This window comes from Anopheles bellator, chromosome 1 (assembly GCF_943735745.2).
Source record: "Anopheles bellator chromosome 1, idAnoBellAS_SP24_06.2, whole genome shotgun sequence".
Classification (NCBI taxonomy): domain Eukaryota; kingdom Metazoa; phylum Arthropoda; class Insecta; order Diptera; family Culicidae; genus Anopheles; species Anopheles bellator.
This window is the reverse complement of record NC_071285.1, coordinates 39,408,822-39,433,500: the sequence shown is the minus strand read 5'-3', so window position 1 is coordinate 39,433,500 and position 24,679 is coordinate 39,408,822.

Below are 24,679 nucleotides of genomic sequence, written 5' to 3'. Positions count from 1 at the left end.
ATGATTTCGGTCAGTTTAAGATTCCTGAGGAACCTGAGTGCTGTGCGAGCTGTGCGAATTTGTGGCTTAATTTAGCCGGCCTTTGGTGAAATGCGAGAACCGGCGGAAAATCATTTGCAATAAACCGAAATGGACGCCGGCTGTCCGCCTACCTCCCACAGAGCTTTGTCGCTTGGATTTTCGTTTTTTCCGGTTTGAGATCCTTCCCCGAAACCTTCTCACCGTCTGCGCCACCGTCGACAGTGTAGACATCTTCACAAATCTTTATCATTGTGTCGAGTGCCGGTGGGACGAGAAATTCTCCAAGGTGATTCCCATATTTTGCGTTCCCCATCTCTCTATTGGGTTGGCTGTTGCGTTGCTTGTTTCATGCTTCTTACCGTTCACCGGGCGTCGCCATTGGGCCATCTGTGGTGACTATTGGCAACACTTGCGAATAATTTGATGGCACGTGCAATCACGCTGATGATACGCTGCGAGCCCCGAGCCGCCGGAGGCTCTGGTTTGTTTTGCGAGCGGGAAGAGAAGTTTGTTTTCCGGTCGGTTTTTCTTACGGACTCCGCCGGACGCAGATGGACTACAGAGTGTACCCAGAGTGACCAGTCCGACTGGTGGGCTTCAGTTAATCTGGGCAACATGGGCTGGGTGCGCAGGGCTCATTGCTATTCCGACGAGAACATGTTACAAGCTTTCTTTGTCGGTGTCAAGCACTGCCCAACGGGGCATTCTTCGGGTTTTCCTTTCTTTTTGTTTAAAATTGTTCACTTTTACAATAAATTTTCACAACACTTTTTTATATTTATTTCACCCGTAGAGTGTTTTTCGAATCAAATCGATTCGAAATGAAATATAGACAACCTCCTACCAAAGCATTATAAGGTACCATTATAACCAAAGAATGGTTTTATGGTGCGAAGTTTGTGGAAAATACCTTCCCACAAAAGTATCATACACAGGCTTAAATCATACTGTATCATAAGTGCGATCGTCTGAAACGAAGGATCGACGGGAAGCGAGAAGGGAGGCCGATCGGATACGTCACAGGAAAGTCCGATCCTCTGAAACGCCGGACCACGCCACGAACAGCTTGTTACCTAATAAATGGAACCGACAATAGAATAAAATGTTGCAAAAAAAGATACATTCCCATCATCCTCATGTAAAATGTTCATCCAAATGGTGACGAACATCCGAACAGCAACAACATGGTTCGATTGTTTTTACTCCAAAAATTCATTACACTTTTCTATCAACCCTCTGTCGTGCATTGGCTGTTTGAATTCGTAGCTTCGAGAAAAGAATTTATTCATCTAACAGCCCCGGCCAAATATAACACGAGCCATGCGAAACTCATTTGCGAAAGGATTGCAAAAATACGGCCCCGCCTTTTTGGTTTCGAACAAGGGCGGCCCTTAAATGACCTGTATTTTGGCAGAACTGTTCAAAAAAACACGAAGCCAGTTTCAACAAACTAACATAGTACCCCGATGTCATCAGCTGGACCGTCGGAACGCGAGGACATCTAGCCGATCGGGTCGGGTGCAGATAATGGACAATCAATCTATCAAACACACGCTCTCCGCTGCAGGAAACGCTCGCGCTGATGGCATACATCCTGCTTCTTGTTGTATTTTTTTCCGGAGCACAATTTCCGGCTTGCCGGGATGCATGGAAAAAAATCCACGGGAATGCCAGGATGTGCGATGAAATGTTTGGTTCGTTTTTTGTTTTACTTTTTGGCCCACTCAGTTCCGCTTTTCGACGCCGCCGACGACGAAACGTTGACCGACGCAAAACCGTAAGCAAATAGGATCCGGGGCCGGTTGCAAATATGGGCTTGCGAAGCTGTTGGCAGGATGCTGCCAACCAAATGGACACCATGAGAGGTGTCCAGCGACGGACACGGACCTGGTTAGTAGTCGATGCGAGGCCACCGTTTTTATGTCGTTTAACCAAAGCGCGCGAACGCAAAAACGAACATCCGCGAGATATGATCCCTGTGGCCTTTCCGTTTTCGCGAAAAGCGCATCGGGGCATCATGCAAAAAAAATGTTGCTGGAGGTTGTGGAGCTACGTGCGTGACATTCGCGAAACATGATCATTATCAGCGGAATGTGAATCGGCTTATGTGCTCGGAAATCGAGCTTGTTTAGATTAAAATTGATTGAATTGTAGCGCAAAGCCGACGACAGTGCAATAGTTTTAAAGAAGTTTATAACTGTTTGAAGCTAAAAGCGAATTTTATCGGCGTACCGTGTTGTGCCCCAATAAAAGAAGATCGACGAAAGCGACAAAAAATCAAGACCAAAAATCAAGGGCAGCAATTATCTAAACCCCTAATGGAATGGAGAGCTCAGATTGGTGCAGTGTGTGGCTGGCAGGGCATTTAGGCGCTGGCCGCCACACCAGCACCGGAACGAAGACGATAAACTTTGCCCAATTTCTTTGGCTACTTGTGTTTCCACTTTAAAATCGTTTTACTTTTTACCACTTTTTTTGGCCCCCAATTTACTCACTTGCACGTTGTCAGCTGGCCGGCAACACGAAGCTTGGGGCCCGCAAACAGTTTCCGCCGTCTTTGCCAAAAACGGATTTCGGTCGACGCCGAGCCGAAGAAAAGAATCACTTTCGCAGACTTTTTCGCTTACGGATGGTGTTTTTTGTAGCTTTTCAAGAGCAATTAATTGCATCTCTCGGTGGTGCTGGACGAAGAATGCCTCAAAATTGGGCTTCGCCAATTTTCAAACTATCGAATCGTCCATGTTCTTATTATGTTTTTCCTGGTTCTTCACTTGCGGTCCGGAACTTTACGCTACGTTTAGTGCAGCATCGCTTGCACTTTCGGGATGGTTTCAAATATCGTCTTGATTCCTTTGGCGCAATCTGGGAAATTCGGTTTGGGTCAAGAAACTTTAACGATTACCCTGGAGTAAATCCACAAAAGCCAAAGTATACTGGTTGGTTGGTAACTTTTTGGTTCGTAATAACGAAGATAGTTAATCAAACTGGAAACAAACTTATGTTTCGAAAATCGCTTGTTGAAAGCATTTCTAGCGGAGAGAAACTAATCGAGCAAACTTTATTAGAAAAGAAAAGTCTTTTTAGAGTGCCTTCATAAAAAAAAGCATATTAAAAGAGGAAAGCATTGAAATAGTCCTTTTTCCTGGAGACGTTGATAAAGAAACGCGCTCACAATGAGGGTCTCCACAATCGCTTCATCATCGTAGCCCCGAAGGGACTCATCGCACTTAATAAAATGGCGGCTAAAACAATAAAAAAGAAATGGCGCACAAACCCGCGCACGAGAAAGAGAGAGACAGAGAGTAATCATTCCATTTCACGTATGACAGGTGTGAAAAATTAAGCCGCATAATGCCGCCATCCGGACAGTCACGACACCGTGGAGCACTTTTCTGTGACTCATCTCAGCCAGCGGCTAGCCACCAAAATGGCTAGCCGCTCAAGCCGGGGGTTTTGACAGATCGTTAATGGATTTTTTGTTTGCTTCACTCCGTGGCCGAGTCCGTGGCCTCAGGACTTTCGTGCGTCCGGTTTATTTTTTTTTCCCCCGGTCAGTGTCCCAAAACGTGTCGAATAACTTCGCTGGCTTTCGTGTTTTGAGGACTCTGGTGCCCCATAGGCATCGACCTTCACCGACACGACAATCTGGTGTGATTCTGGTCATTCTGAGGTGGTGAAAATCGCACACCACCTTGGGTAATGGCCCAGCCAATCATGGTGATGGTGCCCGAATGAATTATCTTTTATGTGTGGAAATTATTGTCGTACGCAAGATGCCTTCATTTCCACGAGCAGTGAGCGCTTAATCAGCTCGGAACGACGGCAAAGAAGCTCACCTCGAGGAGGTTTCAACGGGACTCGATTTTCTTCTTAAACTTTCCGACAACAATCAACAGCAACCTACCTGCCGAGGCCGGCTATCGATTTCGCTCTCGCAGCGTATCGGTCTCTGCTCCGCAACTTTATGCAAATACACGCCACCGTGAGCCGCTCCGAGAAGTAAGTCTCGGCCCTGGTCCGGTGGGACCGAAGGTCAAAGTTTAACCGAGTGCGAGTTTGTTGTGCAAGCCCTAATTAGGGTTGAGGAGTGTCGACCCGACTCCCGGTTTCCTTCCCTCCACAGAAGTAGCTCAATGGGTGGCTAGTCGTTGGTTGGTGTGTGTGCGTGGTGAGGACTTCGCGAATTTTACCCAAACCCGCCCAAAACCGGACCTTTCTAGCTCGTGCTCGTGATGATGAATCATATTTATGTGTGCAATGTTGGGCCGGATACCCGAGGGTGGCTTGGTGTTGACCAAAGGGTAGAAACAACAGCTTCCTAATTTCATTAGTGCAAATTTCGATAAACGGCGACTGGCGTGCGCCTGTGTTGGTGCCGAGGTGATGGTCCGCCATCGCGATGCAATAAAAAACCTTTCTCGGGTATCATAAACCATAGGCTATTGATCCTTACGATGCGTGTTGTATAACTTTTATTTACAGAATAAAGCTGGTCATGTGATAGTATTCGAAAATCAGCTGCTAGCAACATAATGCTTTTGACTAGTTTGTTAATCAATCTTAAAGTTTTCCATTATAAAGATATTAACATAAGCGAATTTAAAATTATTAACTCTATGTTAAAGTGAAAACGAATTTTTTCGAAAACGATTCAGTAACTTCACAGACCCGAGACGGGCCTAAATAGGGACCCTCATTATCAAAGAAGGTTTATCCTTCAGTCGTCTCGGCAAACAGAATACCTTTTCGGTTTGCGGAGGAGGGACCAATGGGACTGAAAACTTCACAAGTCACACATGAATACATGTATCACCGTCTGGGTACCGGTCTCGACTCGCTCAGAGAAGGTTGGGAAGGACCTTTCGCTCACGAACTCCCTTTTTAATTATGAAGAAGCCTCTCGAACCCGCGCGGTCCTGCAAAACTTTTTGACACACGCCACTCGCTAATGAAGTTCGGAAGGTGGAAGGCCTTGCGTGTCCCCGCGTGATATCACATGTCAGCGAGTTTGTCACGACGACCTTACAGCTGCGGCCATATGTGTGCTGAGATTTGAAACAACGCGACGAGCTCGCTTGACTGAGCGTGCCGTGCCGGGTGTCTTCATAAACCATAAATCATCGAACACTGATAACGGACGACGTTCAATTTGTCACCGACAAGACGAGGCTTTTCGGACCCCGTAGAAACGACTTGAGCCCCGTGCCGATTGAGGGCGAGCGAACACTTGGCTCGTGAACTCATGACGCTCGCAGTCTTCGCCGAGACTTCCGAGCTTCCGGCGTCAAGAGTCTAATCTAATGTGGCACTTTCTCAATGTCGACGCTTCGGGAAAAGCTTTACACTGCCCGATGAAAAATATTTTTCTTCCCTCTCTCTCTCTCTCTCTGTATCGCTCGTCCCGGGTTTCGTTCTCTTCGAAGGAATCCAAAGTCGAAGGACGGGGATTAAATAAATTACGGTTATGGATGACGCATCGAGCGCGTCACGGGCTCGGCAAGTAGAATTTTGATGTGGAAATTGTAGGCCACTCCTATCTCTCTCTCTTTCTCGCCGAAAAGTTCAACGCAGAGCCTTCCGGGGACCGGTAAAGTTAATAGATACACGAAACTTTGATCAAACAAGAGAGAAAAAAAAGGACACGAACCCGAGGCCCGAGGTGTCAAAGTCGATGGATGTGCCTGGCCCGGTTTGCTGAGGCTCTCAAGGAGAAGCCTTTGCGTCGGCGAAGGGATTATTGCCGAGCAAAAATGGCACTAGGTGGTTGCATAAACACAACACACACTCACACATGGGGCCGAAAAGGAAAATAACGTCCCCGGACAAGTTACTGTCTCATGCGCTCATTTTTTTTATGTGGAGCGCCTTCGCAACCACTTTGTAACAAAGACCGATCATCAATCATATCCACGTGGCACGTGAACGGTTTTGTTGCAAGATCGAACAATTATGTTACGAACAATTACGCACCGCACCAGACTCTTCGAGTCGAGGAACTCACGTGGAACTACCCCGAAGGTCCCCTGGTGGCAATATTCACGAATGGGGGGCATAAATACGGATAATAAAATAAATAAATAATCGATTTATCGAAGTGTTTCGTATGCGGAATAGGTTTCTACTACCACCGGGCGAGTGTGAGAGGGGCTGAATCGGCTCCGGATGGAACCTGCTACTAATAAATCAATAACTTTACCCATCGCCATCGATGGGCATCGATAAATTCGGTGCAAATTCCCGGCAACTATATTTTAGCGATTTTTAAAGATGCCACCTAATTGCCCAGTATTTGCTGGACCACAACAGAAGTTGGCTCCTTAGTAGAGATCCGGCAACCGGCAAAGCATGTTTCGTAGGACACACATTGCTTGTAATCGTAATAAATCAAGAAGGTCCTCGCTCCAGCAACGGTGGTTCATGAGGTATTCTTTGCACGCGTTAACCTCACTTATTGGCAACCTGCGGCTATCTGCATGCTCCTGCAGCGCTGCTAGTCCTGAAGGCGTCAGGTCGACACTCTCTCCTGCGCTGGCCGTATAACTCGTTGCCACTATCATACCTCAGTGGTAGGGACTTTTATGTGCGGCAGTAGATTAGGTCAGTTAGGAGGTTCCTCAGATCCCAGCAGTGCTTAGGTATAAAGACTTGGGTACGATAATACCCGCTGGTGCAAGTGTGAGACACCAAAGGGCTTGGGATAGGAGCAGGAGCCTTCATAAACCACTCGGCGGTGGTCCTAAAACGAAAGAGAACGGTTTTTATGTTTCTGTAGCTCTCGCCCCGGGAACGCATCTCACACACCGGCCAGCCACTCAACACTGTATCATCGGACCGGGGGGTTGATTATCACTTGCCAAACTTCCCCGGGACACTCCGGAAACCGGATGTTCGGCGGGCGACCATGGACGGATGTGTATGTACACCGACGGTTCCCGGAAGTCCACGATACACTGGGGAATGGGGAAAGCCTTGGGAGGGAGCTACTCAACTGCTGCAGTGTACCAACTACTTCGAGGACACAAACTTTTGCCCATTTCCATAAACACGGACAACTAGGGCGCAGATGAAAGCCAACTGATACGGTGTGGTGCCGTGCATAGAGGGAACAGTGGCTGAGCGAACGGCTCCACCAGGCCCTATTTGCGAAACAATGGCAGATGGTGGCCTTGAGCTACGAAATGTTGGCCAAACAACAAAGAGTTTGCCAAATTCTTTGAATTTCTCGAGCAACATTGTCATTAGAGCGACAGCGAACAACTTACTCCTGAGTACGTTGTGCAGAAAATTTCACTCATACCGCGGAGTAGTCAGCATGATGACGGATAAGTCCGGAAATACGACAACCAACGGGGAAGAGACATTCTTCTGCGAAGGCCAATTAATCGGTAACTAGTTAATAAAATACTGAATTGAAACTTACCGCCGTTTTCACGTTGAGAACGTCACCCAAAAAGACACAAACACCATGTAGCTCTACTCTTTACGACTGCTCTGATATTGGGCAGCCCCAGAAGGGGCCTACTTCGATCGGTTTCTTGACATGGGGTTCGACAACATATTGTTGAAGCTTCAGAAACGATTTGCCCGGCCCGGTGAGAAAACTAAAAACGGTTCAAAGTCATTGCTGTCGTCGCTTAAAAGGCAATGATACTACATAATAACCTGCAATCTGACAAGGGTCTGACCGGACCATCGAGAATGTGCTGCGGTGTGTGGGTTACTCCAACCTATTAATACGACCCCCACACGGAGCATAAAATTTGGTGTACCATCATAGCCCGAGGGAGCGAGCAATACGTGTGCATACGAATTTAACGAAGGCGAAATGATGCAGACCAAAAAGACCTGCTCGCTGACACGCTGTAGAAGGGCGGACCGTGATGAATATATGTAAATGGCTCGCCAGGGAGTGCCTTCATTGCTGGGGAAAAATGGTTGTAATTTTTTACACCAAGCTCTAATGCACTTCCGGTGAAGCGCCGTGTCACTGGCGGAGATATTTTGGTCATTCATCTTGCACCGCACTGACAACAAAAAATAATGTCGGCGGATCAGGTCGGAAAATCGGGTTATGTGATAATGAATACATCGAGGTTAATATTCTGAAGCAAGGTTCATCATACGTGATCAGTCTTCATGAAGCCTGTCTCTTTTTTAAATAAGTTAATAAAGCTGACTTAAAGTTCCTGTGTTCATGCCATAAATTTACAGCCCATTAGTGCGATTGCTTTTCCTCCGAACCCAAGAGCTTCAATCTCGGACGGACGGAGCGAGGTTTTTGATCGTGTTTCGCCAGGTGTTGCAAAGTTTCTCACTCCGTGATTGTTGTTTACTCGTGAAAGTGGATTTTAATTGTATGGTCCCATCTCCCTTTTAAACTGGTCCACTGGATGAAAAGGGCATCCTTGCTGCAGTCAGCGCTCAGCATAGCAAAAGGAACGAAACACTTTCTTAGAAAAGGATAAGCTTCAAGCTACGACGGAGTGAACGTTACGAAAGTTCGAAGTAAGATGCTTTGCGTTCGTACGGCAAAAGGACGGCAAGCTGGGCGAAAATTAAATTTATTCATAAACTTTCCAACACCATTTCATTAGGGATAGTTTCGGATAGTGTGTCTCCATATTCTCGAAAGGAAGCAACTGGGGCATTGATAACTTGTTGCGAAAACACTTCGTTCAGTGTTGATTTCATGTTTTGGTTGGAATTCCCAAAAACAAACAGAACACTTCCAGACACCAGAGGGCTCCAGGAATCGTCCAGGCGCACGGGGTCGGCCATGGTGGGGCCAAGTTTGCCAAAGGTCTGGGTGGATTTATTAAAATTTTCTCACTCCCAGCTCCGGGAGACCTCAATCTTAACCGGCTCATATTTGTCGGTGTCCCGAGGTGACCCGTAGCTTCCGAAACCTTTTAACTCTAAACCACGTACGCAATGGCTTCATATCTGGAGCTTCTACTCATCGGACCCGGACGGGACGAGATATTCGGCCAGGATTCGGGGAGCTGTCCAGAGGCACAAACGTAACGTTCTGAGCCCCGGAGCACCCCAATAAAACACAGCACGGGCACGTTCGGGTTCGGCACCCAGCACCGAATGGGGAAAGTTTGTGCAGAAACATTAACCGAGCGGTGAGCCGACGGAGGCCATGGTTCAATCATGGGCCGGTCGGATCCCCGGTCCACTTTGACAACTGACATGGATCGAAAAATGAAGCCGGACAAAGGGCAAAAAAGGATCACGGTTTTCGGTTCGGGCTATCAACCATCGATAATAGCACGCCCGGGGCCGGTTGAGTTTACCGACCAGGGACCTTGTTACCGGTTGGAAATATGCAAATCGTCATTTTCTTGCCTCCTTCTAATCCGTCGGCCGGGTGGCAGTTTACGACGGAAGCCGAACGAACGGATCGATCGGTGAGAGCCACGAGCTTTAGGGGCATAGAATGGCCATCATTCGTTGTTGTTGCTGCTGCTGCTAAAGAGCACAATGCACAGTGTTGGTGATTTGCAGTATTGAAGATGATTTGTTTGAAAAATATCCACGCGAAACAGATAAAACCATAAGCGGGCCCCGCACCCGGGAACCCCACCCGACAGCATAAATTATCACCTGGTTCGTCTAATGTTTTATTCAGCATAAGCAATTTGCATTCGCATTTTTCGCATGCCCCAAGCTGGAAGGTTCCCGGGAATGTAGGGGCGCCATCTAAAGCATGCATAAACTCTAAATTCTTACCATAAATCAAATGACTACGATTGGCTAATCCATCCGCTTAATTGTGGCTTACCTGGAACGAGAAAAGAAATGGGAGATTGCTTGAGTAAAGTAATGCGGACGTGAGTAGCTTAGGGTCTTGGGATGGAGACGGCATTTAAACGACTGGAGAGCGGCACACAGCGATATGAAGTTCCTGTCCATCAATGTTTCCCGCATTAGCGGTGCCGTAATATGTTTACCGGATTATAGGGCATTACAGCCGAATTCTTTTGGGCTGAGACGTTGTTTCGTCATCGGCACGCGGCTTTTGCGGAGTCGAATCACGTCGCCCAGCAGCCGACCTTCTCGATACTCGGAAGGCATCCGATCCGTGGGTGAATGAGATAATTGGGTCACACCTCAGCCCAGTTTCCCGCATGGTGAAAATGATGTAAATTCCCCCACAGTGATGGCAAGCGGCATGTTCTTTGCATTTTATCACGTTGCCGGGTTTGTTGTGGGACACATGGAAAAACCAGCAACGTTCCGACTTCGTTGGTAGAGAATAGGCAAACAGGGGTTCCCACTGTGCTTTGGTCGTCGCCGAATCCTTTTTTGTACATGAGTACGTAACAAGAGGAATCTTCCAGAAAGAGCCTTAAAGCTAGGCCACACTGCTGACGTGCGCTCTGTTTCATGTCATTGAGTTCGCCGGTCATCAATGTCAGGCATCACGGGAACCTACTTTGGACATTAATCAATCCCGTGCCCGCGTGGTTGATTGAGCTGTCAGCAGTACGGAATACGGAATCATAACAAAAGCGGAAGAGACAGCAGTAGACAAGGAACCGAAATGAAACTCTCCTGAAGTCCCATTCGTGAAGCAAACCTGGATTCCGATCGGCGCATGGCACAGTCACGGTAGAAGGCATAAAAAGCGAACGCAATCGAAGCGTCTCAGATTTCAGCCATCTTTATTCTTTCTAGTCCTTGTGGCATTACTCGTTTCCCAGAACCGCCAGAACCGGCAAGAAGGTCGAACCGTCACCGCAAATAGGTCGCCGGCCCGGTGAAGTGCCCGCAGGAACATTCAATCTCAAGTTCCACGATTCAGGACGACTCGTACAGCAGGAAGTGGAACCCTCGGTTAATATGCAGCGTCAGCGTCGTTTGGTCCTCTTGGTCCGCGCGCTGACCGGTCCCGGTGGTCGTCGAGCCCCTGGAACGTGACGTCATGACGACGACGAGCGTATGTCCTGCCTGCTAGGTGGAGCCGCCCAATCGGACCGGACCGGAAGCAGCCACGATCAGATGCGGAAATTGAAGCCATCATTAACTTAACTACAATCGCCATCGAGTGGCCATGAGGATGGCCGGTCCGGATGGTTCCCTGGCTGTGCTGTGGTTCCCCGACGTGCTGGAGCGTACGTTAAGAGGTTCGAACCAGACGGTTTCTTTCATCGTTGACCAGTTAGCGTTATCAGATGGGTGGGTGAGCATCGCCCACGCCAAGAAATTGCATCGCCGAAAGACAGACACGGGCCCGACCGGGCCACTCGGGCCTTCCACACGTTGGTACGCTGTTCTTCTGGCGAATGGTGGAAAGTTGATTAAATTGATTACAATCGGCTACCCCATTTGCCAAGGCACTGCAGACCCGTTGCTGCTGCTGCTAAACAATTGTTCACTTTCAATCATTTCGTAATTGCATTGCGTGAGCAACAGTGACGCTGCTAATAGGAAAATGTTTGAAGGCGTGTGTTACCACATGAATTAAGCCGTTTTACAAGGATGTGTAGCTTAAAGTGGTGTAATTTTTTACGTTGCCCGAAGGAAGCCAATATGTCAAAGTATTGAACAAAGAGTTTTAAAGGGCAGCAAAAATAGACTTTAACAGCTGGTCAAAGCAATGTGGTTAAAGTTAAATGATCCTATGTCGCCACATAACTAAATATCACTTAAGGTTTAAAAAAAATAACAAATGAGTGCCACAATTTGGTTTCCACTGTAATAGCAGAAATAATGGACGCTACTTTTTCCCATCAATAACAATTCGTATTCATATCAATAACAATTATTTACGTGAAAAACATAAAATGAAAAAGAAGAATGAAATAATAATTCTTCTAAATAAACAAAATAAATGTTCTATTGCAGCTAAATATTTCATTGGCGCTTTCGCTGCGCTACGATAGCATAACCAAAATCATACATCCAGCTGAGGTCAGTTTAAGGCCATCGAACCTGAAAACTAAAGGACGACGACCAAACAGCACACAAAGCACGGCACAAAGTTTTGGCCCAAACCAGACGGTAAACTACCAATGCCAACCGAAAATATCGCATTGTTTTTGTTTTTAATTCATTCACGTTTTATGTGTTTACTTGCAGGCTCACCCCCCAACCTGTTACCAACGGCCGTCAATGTTGCAAAAACATGTTTGTGCCGTTGTTTGAAGAGCCAGATTTATTGGTTTTCGGTAAACAAAACACGAACTCAAACTGGCGAGGAAAGTTCGACCAAAACGAAAGGACGAAATGCGGCGCCATTCGAACGAACTGCAAATGTGGCGTTGGGGGCAAAAATTTAATCAGCCAAATTCATTAACGGTCGCCCTCCGGCGTGAAAATTAATTCATCGGCCCTGTCGAGCAGCGAAGCTTAATACTGATTCGCGCGAGCATTAACTTCCCGTCGCGGATCGGTACGGTTGTGGGCGATTCGGCGATTCAATTCGTCTCTGTCACGTACGAATCCCGGGCTGCACCGAAACCGGGGCACCGGTTTTTTTTTGTGTGACCATTTCGTTTTTGCCCACTTCGTTACAACTCCGTTCGGCGGTTGCTCTTTTAGGAGTGGAATGTGCCGAATGTGTGGCAATTTTCCGTTTTTTGTCGAAGCCCATTACATACAGATACCGTGGAAAATGTTATTTATTTAAGGTCCAAAAAAAGCACGAAATAGGACCGATGTGTCCCATAATCGAGCAAATGGCGACGACGATCGAACGTAGATCGAAAAGAGATCGAGCTAGCATTCGCCATCGATGCTGTGTTCGATGGGATAGGAAATTGTTCCCCTGTCTGTTATTATTTTATCTATGCCCGGTCTGCGTTCCAACCCGAAGCGGCCATATCGATCCCTCGCCGAGCTCGCAGAATTCTGAGCAAAATGGGACACTCCTCACCACGATGCGGTTCTGGGTTTGACAAGCGGAACGCTTCAGGAGTTTATCGAAAACGCTCGGCGAACAAAATATTTTGACCGCCATCTTGTTTTGTTGTCCTGCAATGCTGGCTGCGGGATCAATGCATATTGCATCCGGTGTCCGGAGGCGGACAAATGGACTCCCACCAGTTTCCGGGTCCGGGCTTCACATCTTCCGGTAGCAAAAACTTCCTGCCACGGGATAAAAAAAAAACCCGGATGCTGGCCAAATGCCATCCGGATGCAAGGTGTCCGTGGCCGGTTCATCCGGATGGGCTACTCCCGAAATCTTATTTCCCTCGTGTGACCCACAACGGCGACGTGGCTCGGCTCGGTCGTTACACAAGTCGGTCTTTTCGGCGCCGGAAAAGCACCAGCTTTTTCCCGGGAGATGAACCTCGATGGTAGCAAAACAAGTTTTTCATCTCGCGCTTCTCGCGTTGCAGCGCAGCTTGCAGTTTGATTATTTTCCACAAGCCGGACTGGCGAGCGGCGGTCCGGCACCAACTCCACCCAGGGCGCCATCTCGGACCCTCTGGCCCAGTTTTGGGAAGCATGAGTGTGAGTGAGTTTCAATTACGGTTTTTTTTTGTTCTGCTTCTTAAATCATCACCCCGGCGAAGCCCCGGTAAGCAGAAGGTGTAGTGCATCCGTTTCTGGGCTGTCAGTGTATTTGTGCTCTTTCTGCGTTTGTTTTGCGTTTCAGTGTAATTGTGTGTGTGTGCGTGCTAGGAAATGCTTACAGTTCGTTGGGCTTCAAGTTTTCCATCACCATTTTCTGGGGGCAAGCAAAAAAAGGTGGAGCTACAGCGCGTTGCAATTCATTTCTGCATCGCTCACACACCACCGTATCGTGGGCTAATCCGTCCCGAGCCAGAGTGCCACAGAACAATCCGGAGCCTGGGCAGGAACGCGGAGATAATGCCGCGGAAGTAAGATCCCTGTGCCACACCTCCAAGTCGGGTGGCTTTCTTATGTTGGATTTATGTTTCTGTTTGCACTACTCCGGTTCCAACTTGTCTTCGCGCTTCTCGGCCGGGTAATGGGCCGGGCCGGGGGAAAACAGATTTTTTGCGCAAACCTTTTTTCTTCTCCACTCGCCACGATGAGCCCCGCGGTCCTGCCGTGCAGGTGTTGCAGGCGCCGCAAAGCAAAGAAACGATTTATTATTAAAATCTCATCTATATTCCGCAACTATGCGAAGGCGCTGTAACCGTCGCGCGTACAAACGTCGCCTGCTTCGTGTTCCGTGTCACGTGACGGATCTGGCCGCCGCCGGCGGATGCGTGAATGAAGCAAACAGCCTGGATCGGTGGTTGGCGGTGGTGCAGGTGGCAAAATTGTGGGCTGTTGCAAGCGCTGTAAGCTATGAGTAACTTTTTGCGGCTCTACAAGGATGGGGAGATGGTGAATTGTGATTGAAAAGTGTCTAGTTTTGAGCACAACTTCCGCCTGTGGCTGCCTTGGCCTTTTTTGTTTGAATGTTCTCTCCGCAGCATTATGCTGAATGGGTACACGGTAGTTTCATGAAAGCTTTCAATGACTAGTGGTCATGTTCGCAGCATGCATTTAGCTAATTAGTCGCGAGTCGAAACGAAGCTTTTATTCTTAAGTTGAATGCTTCATTCATGAGTTTTCCCTGATTAGCGTGGTGCACCATGAATTCCTTCCAAATGGCCAACCTGTCAACAAAGAATTTGACTTGTATGTCGTTTGCATAATTCTGTGTGTTAAAAAGAGCAGATTTGTGGAGGGACCATTTTTGGTTGAAGCTTCACGAGGAAGTGTATGCATCACATTTTTGTGATTATTTCTCCATAAATTCGACAGATATCGTTTCGCAACCACCGTATTCGCCTGATTTAGCACCTTGTGATTTGTGGCTATTCCCTAAACTCAAGCGATCGGTCCGTGGACATATTTTACAGACCAATAGTTGAGATACGAACCGAAACGACGAATACATTGAAAGCTATTCCTAAAAGGAATCGGTATCTAACCCTAAAACCTATTCCTAAACGGAGGAAACTATTCCTAAAAGAAAATTTTATTTCGATCGGTTACTCAATTTTTTTTACAAGTTATTTAGTATGGATGTGTCACAGTACTTTTTTGAGCATTTTGAAAATGGCAAAACTCTGTGAATTAAAGTTCGAATTGTTGGAGTCCTAGTGACTACCATCTGCTTTCAGACCCAAAAATACGTATGCATGGAAAGCGGTGTTCCACAGGTGTGGAAGCGTATTTTGAGGCTAGAAGCCAGTTTTTAATTCAGGGATGGAATTCATAAAATGGAGTCTCCTTCGAGCAAGTGTATCGATGTTCAGGAAGGCTATACTGAATAAGTCTTTCAAACCATAAAAATGTGTTTATATTGTAGATGTATTGAATGTTTCTTCCGAATTCAACTTATTGCGTGCATTGCATTGAAAAATACAGCTGTAATTGATAGTAACTTACGCTAACTTACTCGCAGATTGGTAAAATCGAGTTCCGGAAATGCTTCTATCATACACAAAAGTAACAGAGTATTGTTTCGAAAATTCCCACACCTTTACCTGAACGAGGCACCTATCAAACCGAGTTCGTACAAAAAATGAACGGTTAAGCTCGGGTGCCGGAAAGATTTTATTAAGCCGCAACTCATGGTACCCTTTTTCGTGCAAACAAAATTGCTATGCTTCAAAATGTTAAGCCATAGGACAGCACGAAACAGGCATTTACCGGCTAAACGGAGCTAATGCTATGAATTGGAAACGAATATTAATCTCCATGCAGTACTTCCCACGTATCGGCCATTCCGCCTACCTATACGCCGGTCGGTCGGTTAGGAATTCGGATTATTTCCACCCGAACTGCGGTGTGGCGCTGGGTGGGGCACGGCACTCTCGGTGGGCTACCAGCCCACACCTGCTTCCGACGGGTAACTTTTCAACAGTGCCCCCTAATGGATGACCATTCCATAGTTCACGATTTTCATTACACCCACAAGTGCCATAAATTGTTAGTTGGAGTCAACTTTCCGCGACCGCGACCCCATAAACCTACACACCCACACGAGCGTACACTCACACTGTTCGGTTCTTGTTCCATTCCACCCGCGCGCCCGACATTCCGTGTCCCGGGCCCAGGGTCTGGTTGGAATGGCGGCGAGTTGTCGAATTCAAATACGGCACGATATGCTGGGCAGTGTTACATTTTCCGCGCCAGCACGCCACGGCGAGTTGACGATTGACCGTGACATGTTACGCTAGTTGCGTCTAACACACCATGCCACGGACCTCAAGCCGACTGTGGTCAACCTTCATCGTCCCTTTGCAGCTGTCGGTCGGTCGATTAAACAGTGAATATTAATTTAATCATTTTCTTACCGAGTGCCTCGATTGGACTGGTTGGACAGGACAGGGCCAGCTCGACCGTCAATTTGTGGCCGTTTCGGTGTTTTTATTCCCCGACAACCATAACAATTTAATTTTCAATATAGCATGGTCCGGACCGGCCAAGATCAGCTCACTTTAAAGCCGGGGCAACACATTGTTGGCAGCGGGTGGCGATCATAAAACTTCAGTGCCGGGGCCACCAACTCGAGTGCAGTTCGGGGCACAAAAATTCGTCCTCGAAGCCCGAGTGCAAAGGGGATAGAAACAATGAAGGCAGAACAGGAGCAAAAAAAAAAGAAAATCCTCGACTACAGTCTCAAACTACAGTCAGCAGATAGTCATTTTATTTATGTTCTCCACCGGGCACGGCCGTGTCGGCCCTAGGTCAGGAGTTACGGCAAAGGTTCGGCCCGTCCCCGTTTCTGGTCGCTCTCGGTGGCACCTTCGCTGTGAACACAGATCGCATTGAAGCTGAAAAGTGAGCAAAAAAATGGCGAAAAATCGAGTGGCATCTGGAAAAGTGGAAGCCGGGTTGAGGGAACGGCCAGGACATGGGCAAAAAAAAACACGGGGGCCAACATCAAACAGGATACACAAACAGACTGAACTGTCGACGACGTGGTTTTTCGGGTTGTTTTTCATCGGTCCGCGTTCGGCTCCTTTCTGTATGTTTTAAAACATTTTATCGCCCCTTTTTACGATCGATTAAATTTATTACCACAAATCATACATTTTCTGACACAGTGTGTGGCAGTTGCCAGTGAAACTGTGTTTACACCATTTAATTCAATAGTAGGAATCGAGCTGTCGGTGGGTTTTAAACTTAAACTGGGTGGCAAATTGAAAGCACAATTTAATGCTGGAGAACCGTCGAGCTTCTCCAGGCAAAGTTGGGGTAGAGCAGTAGCCATCGCTTCAGCAAACCATTCAAAGTGAAACTCTCAAGTAAAGCTCACAAACAGCAGATAATAATTTGATAATTTTAGTGTTTCACAAACTTTATTTGAAGTCGCATATTAGCTACGAAAGGGAGAAAATTTTAATAGCCTGAAATCTTTTAGGGCCTCCGCGTGCTTTCCGTCGGTCGCACGTGTGCAATGAAAATCAGAAACCATGTCGTAATGACCCAACTCAATCCAGCGCCGCTGAATCTGAATCGCGACGCCCTCACGATGACGATGATGATAGCGAGTCGCACGAACTCCGTGCGTCCGCTCCGAATGTCGAAACTCACGGGTGACTGCAGTATGTGTGTGGTGGTAAGGGTTGTGGTCACGCACGCACCAGCAGCGACCGCCACAATGGTTCGTGCTTCGTGCAAACAGCCGGCCAGAATATCGCGGGCTACCTCGAAATCCTCGCCCAGCCCTCGGTGGCTCGGGAAAGCACACAAGCGGAATTACGGCAGCCCCGGTACGGGGGGAGTAGTAATTAGGCAACCGTAATGAGCCAAAGTCCGCGGTGTGGGGGAGCTGCAAAGAAGGTGGAAAAAACGAATCCTTGTCCACACCAACTATGAGGGTAAGTGCGAGATGAGTCTCTGTTTAACCCTTCGCTCTCGGCGTCCCGACGAGCGTTGGCCTCGAGCTCAGAGCTTTCCGAGGCCAAGCTTTCATAGGTTGTCATAAAATAATTATGATTCATGTTCACGATGGTGGCCGCTGCCGGGTCGGACCTAATTCGGGTCATCGCACACGCGGCGTACACGGTGCCCAGCCCAGGAAGGACAGTAATTATCGCGATGAAAAATGATGCACCCATTAAAACTAAACCAAATTTCGGTGGCCACACGACAATGTTGGTAGTTTCACGTTGCACGTGCGGATCAAACGTTTGGGCGCCACATGAAAGGAATCTCACAAAATAAAAGGAATCGAATACACTGTTGCCACGTCAAGGACCAGGACAGTTTAGGCCGTTGAAAAAAGGTACACCCCGAGTGGACGAAAAAAAGGGTCCGCTCACGTAACATAAAGTGCATCGAGCGGAACACGGTACCGATCGTCGGAGAGAAAGTAAAAGAAAAAGCCGAACCCAAAATGGACTTCATTATCCATTTGATGGTTGATAAAACTCGAAAGTTCTACCCACCGGTCGGTAAAGTTGGTCCGCTGTGTTCCGGTCCGCCACGGAACGGTTCGAAGGCGTGTAAAAAGCGTACACCAACAACAAAAAACCCTTCCGCGACATTCCAATTCGGGCCGGACATCGTTTTGTAGCACGTACAACATCTGCGCGGTCATAAAAGACAAACAAATCTGCGAAGCGGTGTGTCTCCGTTTTCCACTGAAATCGGGAAAATACGCTCCGACGGTTTATTGTTACTGATTTGATTTGCCTTCCGAAAGGGAAAATGGGTTTTCCGTTTGTCTTTTGTTTAATATCGGCGAGGACGAACCCCGAACCCCGGGACGGTTTGAAAACCTCGTGCCTCCGTAAGAATTCGTACCTAAGACATCTAATTTCAATTTGGCCCGCTTCGGTCCCGGGTGCCACGAAACCGACACGACATGAAACTCAATTTAACTTTAATCCTTTTCCAGACCGCCGCGGATGGGTCGAAAGCGGCCCGACAGGCAATTGTCTTCCGAAACTAAACCGACCGGCACCGGGGCTTAAGGAACAGTTCATTAACAATTACTATCGATATCATCAGCCGGGGAGGGGATTATTGGGCGAACCTCAGCTAGCCGGTCTTGCCGGAAGCTGACATTAGCAGCCAACAAGCTAAAGTGGCACAGTAATGACACGGCTAGCTTAATGTGAGAGTGATAACAAGTGATAACACGCCGTTGTCCTTAGGCCAAGTAATCCGCTCCGCCACAGGCGTTCCAATCAATTAGGTCACAACTAAAAAAAACAGCAAAATGAGTAGCAATCAAACGATGATGGCGGACCGGAAAACGTAAACCCTTCCGGTTCGGCACGGACCCTCATCCGGTCGGCATGGTTCGGAAGCTCACGGGAAGCTCAAACAACATATGCAACGTAAATTGCCGAAGGACACGGCATAGTTTGTTGAGGGTTCTATAACGGTACGCTGAACGCGAACCGTGGGATTAGGAAAGGCTTAAAAATATGTTAAACCGACCGAAAATCCCGGGGCAATTAGATGGCTCGTTGTTTTTTACGCGGCGGCCAATAGAAAGCATGGGGAATTTCATAAAATCTACCCTTATAAAAAGGTGAACTAGCGGAAGGGCTATGCCAAAAAGAGGTAAGATGAAAATATCGCAACTAGTACCTCGAAGGCTGGCTCAAACTGACAGCACCGATCGAAACAGCATTTAGAAAGCTGTCAAAAACAGTACGCAGCCAGTTGCAAAGTAACTGGAAAATCGATGTTAAGTTTCTTGTTGATTTCAACGACACGATTAATTTTCCCGATCTCTCGCTTTTGGATTTCACACGAAAGAATCGTTTATTTAACAAGTTGGCGAATCGATTCCACGCTATTTATTTCACTATCGATCCCTGATACCATCTGATGGCTCATTAATACCGGCGGTCCGTGATTTTGAGCAGTGGGAATTGTTATTTGCTGCTTCTTTTTGCGACCATCAATCGATGACAGGATCCGACCGGACGTGACTGGCCTGCGGACGGCTGCCTCGGCCATACCGTCTGCGTGGTGATAATTTTGTTGCCACAATTTTCACCGACTGAGCCACTGGCCTTCGTATCGGCAGCCGCACGGCATCATTAAAGAGAATCATTAAAAATAATTCAGAACGCAACCGTACGGAGCGGTCGAAAGTAGGAGTTCGAACAACGGGCGTCCAATTTTATGCCCATCAAATGTGCCACTACCGAGGCTACTTTCTCAAGGGCGAAGCCTTTCGTCGGTCGCACACAGAACCGACGTAGTGTCCGTAGAATCCCTTCCGAGGTGGAGTGAGAGAAAAAAGGATAACTCACAGCATTAACAAGCAACAAGCGGCCCACTAGACCCCCGCCCGATCCGGGCGTTGATCGGGTGGCCAAAGACTACGTGAGTTATCATAAATCACGGTCTGTGACAGCAGCAAAGCAACAACCGTCCACGGGGGTTCGCTCGGAAGCTACGGTCGCTGTGAATGAGCAACACCTGCCCCGGAGACGGCCAGCCGTCCGCGGCTCCGTGGAAAGTGATTAATTAGAAATTCAATTCGGAAGTCGCTTGTTTGCATACGACACACAACGGCGGCAACTAAGACGGTAGCAGCAATTCCCGACGACGGTTGCTTCCCTTTGGCGGCAGTGAAAGGGCAGCAGAACTTAAGCCCAGGCATAATTCAAATCCAGAAGAATTGGACCCCGAACGGCTTGCGATGATAGCGCCTGGTGGACAATGATTTACAATTTGCAGCTACAAAGTTTTATGTTTGGGGAAAAAATATGTAAAAAATTTTCAGATTCAGATCAGGGCACATAAAACAATTATTATCTACCTTCAAATTGGAGCATTCTTCTGATCACACAACTTTTTATGAACACATTTTATGAAAAGGTTGGCAAGGAGTTTTTGCAGTATTTACTCTGGCTGGGTCCCATTTTGTGTGACGCACGGAGAGCAACCTATCGAAACATCCTTTAACGCCAGACGAAAAGTAATTACGCTCGCGCGCGCGCTGTCTGCAATCTGATACCGTGCCTCGGCCGCTCCACGTTGATAGCAATCAGGGGCAGGCTGGGGAGACGGGACGGGCTACTTACCTCTTCGTAGATGAAGCTATCGATTTCCTCCAACGGTCGGCCGTACATATCGTTGGGGAAGGGTTCGAACTTGCGGGGCAGCAGGGCGCCATCCTCGACCTGTACCTTCGATCGAGGATGAAAGCCGTACTCCCGCACGAGCTGGATGTGACGTGACTCATGTTTGTCCTGGGACTTCTCGGTATACGCAACAACCTGATGCTTTGCAACTGAAAGTGGAGCGAAAAAGAAAGACCCGTTATGATGATAATGATAATTCTCAACGATAGCCGAGACGATGAAAGTGTATAGGATTTGATCACATTTGTCTTAGATCTCTCCGTTCGAGTGAAGAAGCCGAGCGGACTTTGTCTGCGGTTGATAATTTGTGAGTTTCATTTGGCACTCAGCATCCAGGGCTCCAAACGTTGTATCCATTTCTCGGACAATGAGAACGACCGGGCAAATAACATGCCAGCAGCTAGGCTACTGCTACGCTTCCTCGGCATCCTTCCTCCCGGATTGCCCGAGCCCGAGAAGGGTCTATTTATATCTGGGACGCGCTTCAACGCCCAGCCCACTGCGAGACGAGACCCCGAGCGGCCCCGATGTGGTGCCACCATTCGCCGTATCGTTCCATAAATTATTTTCTATCTTCAGCCCGTCAACGATTGCTTAACGCGATGGTAAACCGAGAAAGACATTTGCACCAACATTGCGCGCCACCATTCCGACGGACGGCCCAGCTTCCCACGATGGTCAGCGTTCGTTCGGTAGCGCGCCCGCTCCGGGGTCGTTTCGAACTCGGCCGGGCCATAACTTACTCCGGTTGATGGGTTGTAAATGTGTCCTCCTTCGCAGCCGGCGGCTGTTTAAATGTCGGCTGCGAGAAGTGAGCACGTCACCCCGCAACCAAATGAGACCCACGAGGTGGTGGACCCACGTTCGATTGCCTGTCGGTGCGAAGTTTACCCTGTAAGCTGGGGCCGCGCCTAGGCCCAAACTAGCCAATATTTGATCAATCTCCGAAAGGCGATAACTTTCCCCCGAACTCATTTTCTGCTCCATTGCAGCTTCAGCCTGCGGCCGCGTCATGCGAACGCCTGGTAACCCGAAGGCGGGTCTATCATAATTTATTTTAATTGACGCACGTCGGGCAAATAAATAACGCCCAGTCCATATGTTTCGGGCGCTGTTTGTCGTGTGGTGAACTGTTGAATTGCTTACTGCCATTGCCGATGGAGACGCCTGGTGGCCCGTTCGATGGAGGCGCATGGTGCTCCACGATTCGGTTCCGTGAAACAGGCCAATGTTTCAAGCTAATTACCGGCTGCAAAAGCAATCTACAATTTGGAAGGAATCGCACAGACGCAAAATAAATCCAATAATTTGAGAAAACCAAGCAACGCAACCCTTATTTTGAGATCGCCCTTGCCGCCCTTGCATTGATTCGATAGAACAAATAAATAAATGTTCTACGACCTCACCGGGTGTCCGGATGGAAATATCTTTCTCTCGTTCAACAGCGCACTCGAACGTCACGCAACAAGTCTGTTTGGGGTTGGCTTCATTCCAAGCACCCGAACTGGACACCGCTCCAGAACTACGAACCTACAGGTATGTTCAACGCCCTGTCGATGCCTCTTAATTTTTGGCTCCGTTTCGCGAAACGGGGTCAATGTCTGTAGCTTTTTCACATTGTATTTGATGGTGTGAAATGGTATTCATTTCTGCAACACAAATGTATTGTGGACAAGACTTTCGATGGCCACCGTTTGTGGCTGCTTCATGCCACATCAAAGGGTATGATAAATTCCTGTGTTCTTACAAACTTCTTTACGTATCCCCTAGTGGCCCTTCCGTTCTTTTGCAAGCAGGATATGTGCATGGTTTAATGGCACATACACAAACAAACACTGGTTGCAAATGTCGTCAGACGGTGTGCCGATGTCTTTTGCGCGAAGTCACCTTCTTTTGATAACGTCTCACCCTTGGGTACGTTCTGGAAATGTCCTCCATTTCCTCTGTAACGTGTGCGCTATGCAGCCATCTGACTAGGTCTGCGATAGACGTGCAGCACGAAAACTTCCTTTGCAAGAACTTATCGTGGGGCCACTAACACTTGAGATCCGGTGTGGGTCCGACGGAAGTACGCTACCGAACGAGCTGCAAACACATACGAGCTGATAGTGGCGCTGCAATGGCATTATGTAGCACCTCATATCGGGGTCGCTGGTGATTTGGAGGAAAAAAGGATTCAAGCGCCGATTCGAGTTCATCGCCTGTCGACTCCTATTTCCTGTCGCAGATCCGGACCCGGCCACACAGTTACACAGGCCACAGTCTTTCTCTCTCTCTCTTTCTCCTTCGCTTTCCCAGGATAATGGCACTCATCATGGGTGACAGGTGTAGGAGCTATCAGTATTTCTTGGCCTTTCGCCAGGGCACACGCTTGGGACGGTAGGAAATTGTCCTCCCGGCTGCAGGCTGACGCAGGTGGAAGGTGAAACTTCTCATCCACTCAATCTACCTGCCGGCGATGGGCGCAAATTTCACCCAGGCTGGGTTCCGATCAGCAACAGAAAGAGCTCGTTAACAACCTACTTTACCAGGCACGCCCCGGAAGGTGTACATTAGATGAATAACGTGGTCGGTTCTATTTAACTTCAAATGCTTATCGACAGTCGTACAGTCTCGTGTGTGGAGCACTTATTCATTTTCCGTTTGTACAGAGAGGTCGCTTCAAGAGATGAGAATTTTCAAAGATGATATCATTTTGCCAGCATTCCGGGACTGGCCCAGAATGTGCCGGAAGCTGTGTGGAGCCTATGGAATTCCGTGATAAATCATTCTTTGACCTCTGCAGTGCAACGCAATACGTTTTGTGATGCATTCATCGTATTTTTTACCTATTTACATCACTCCTTTTATGCTTCTTAATGCGACGTGTTCCATTAATGCATCCGTGTGGTCAATGATTAAGATTAGTTTTTAAGCAGTTCCTTCCCTTCTCAGAAACTTCAAGCATAAGTTGAATTGCATGAAAACAAGCTGCATGAACATTAATTGTACTGCAATGCGTAATACGGTGTTTAAAGATTAAGTTAAGCTAGAGTATGCACTAAAGTTAATCATTCAATTAGAAAAGGAAGAGAATGGAGAATGGGAAATTTCATAAACTAAAAAGGTAAATAAGAGAAAAGGAAACCAAATCTAATCATTCCATGATCCATTCCAATAGATCTCGTGACGCCACCGCCCACAGGATGCAGCGCCCTGGGGCACGTTTTCAATCACACACATACTTCGCTAGGAACGTTTTTCCGCAGTGCTCCAGATTGTGTGCCCCTGGAGAGTGGTATCCATTTCGTTGGCAGAGGAAGCCCGTTTTTGCACCCAAGGAACCCTTGCAATCCTTGTCCTCGGAACCACTTTGTCGGACGGCGAAACGGCGACGGGCGATGTCACCGCAATTTCACACGCAGAATGCAATTTCGCCGTGCAACTTAAGCCATTCGTCTAGAATGAGGATCCAATCTGCTGCCATAGAGCCTGCTGCCCCATATTGCACGCAGTGCATTCCGAGTGGGAACTGCCGCTCGAAGATGCCACGGAAAAGATTCCACGAGTAGACAACAATTTCCAACTTTGACTACACTTAACCGGCGCCCAAGTTTGCGTCGGGGGGGGAAATCAAGATC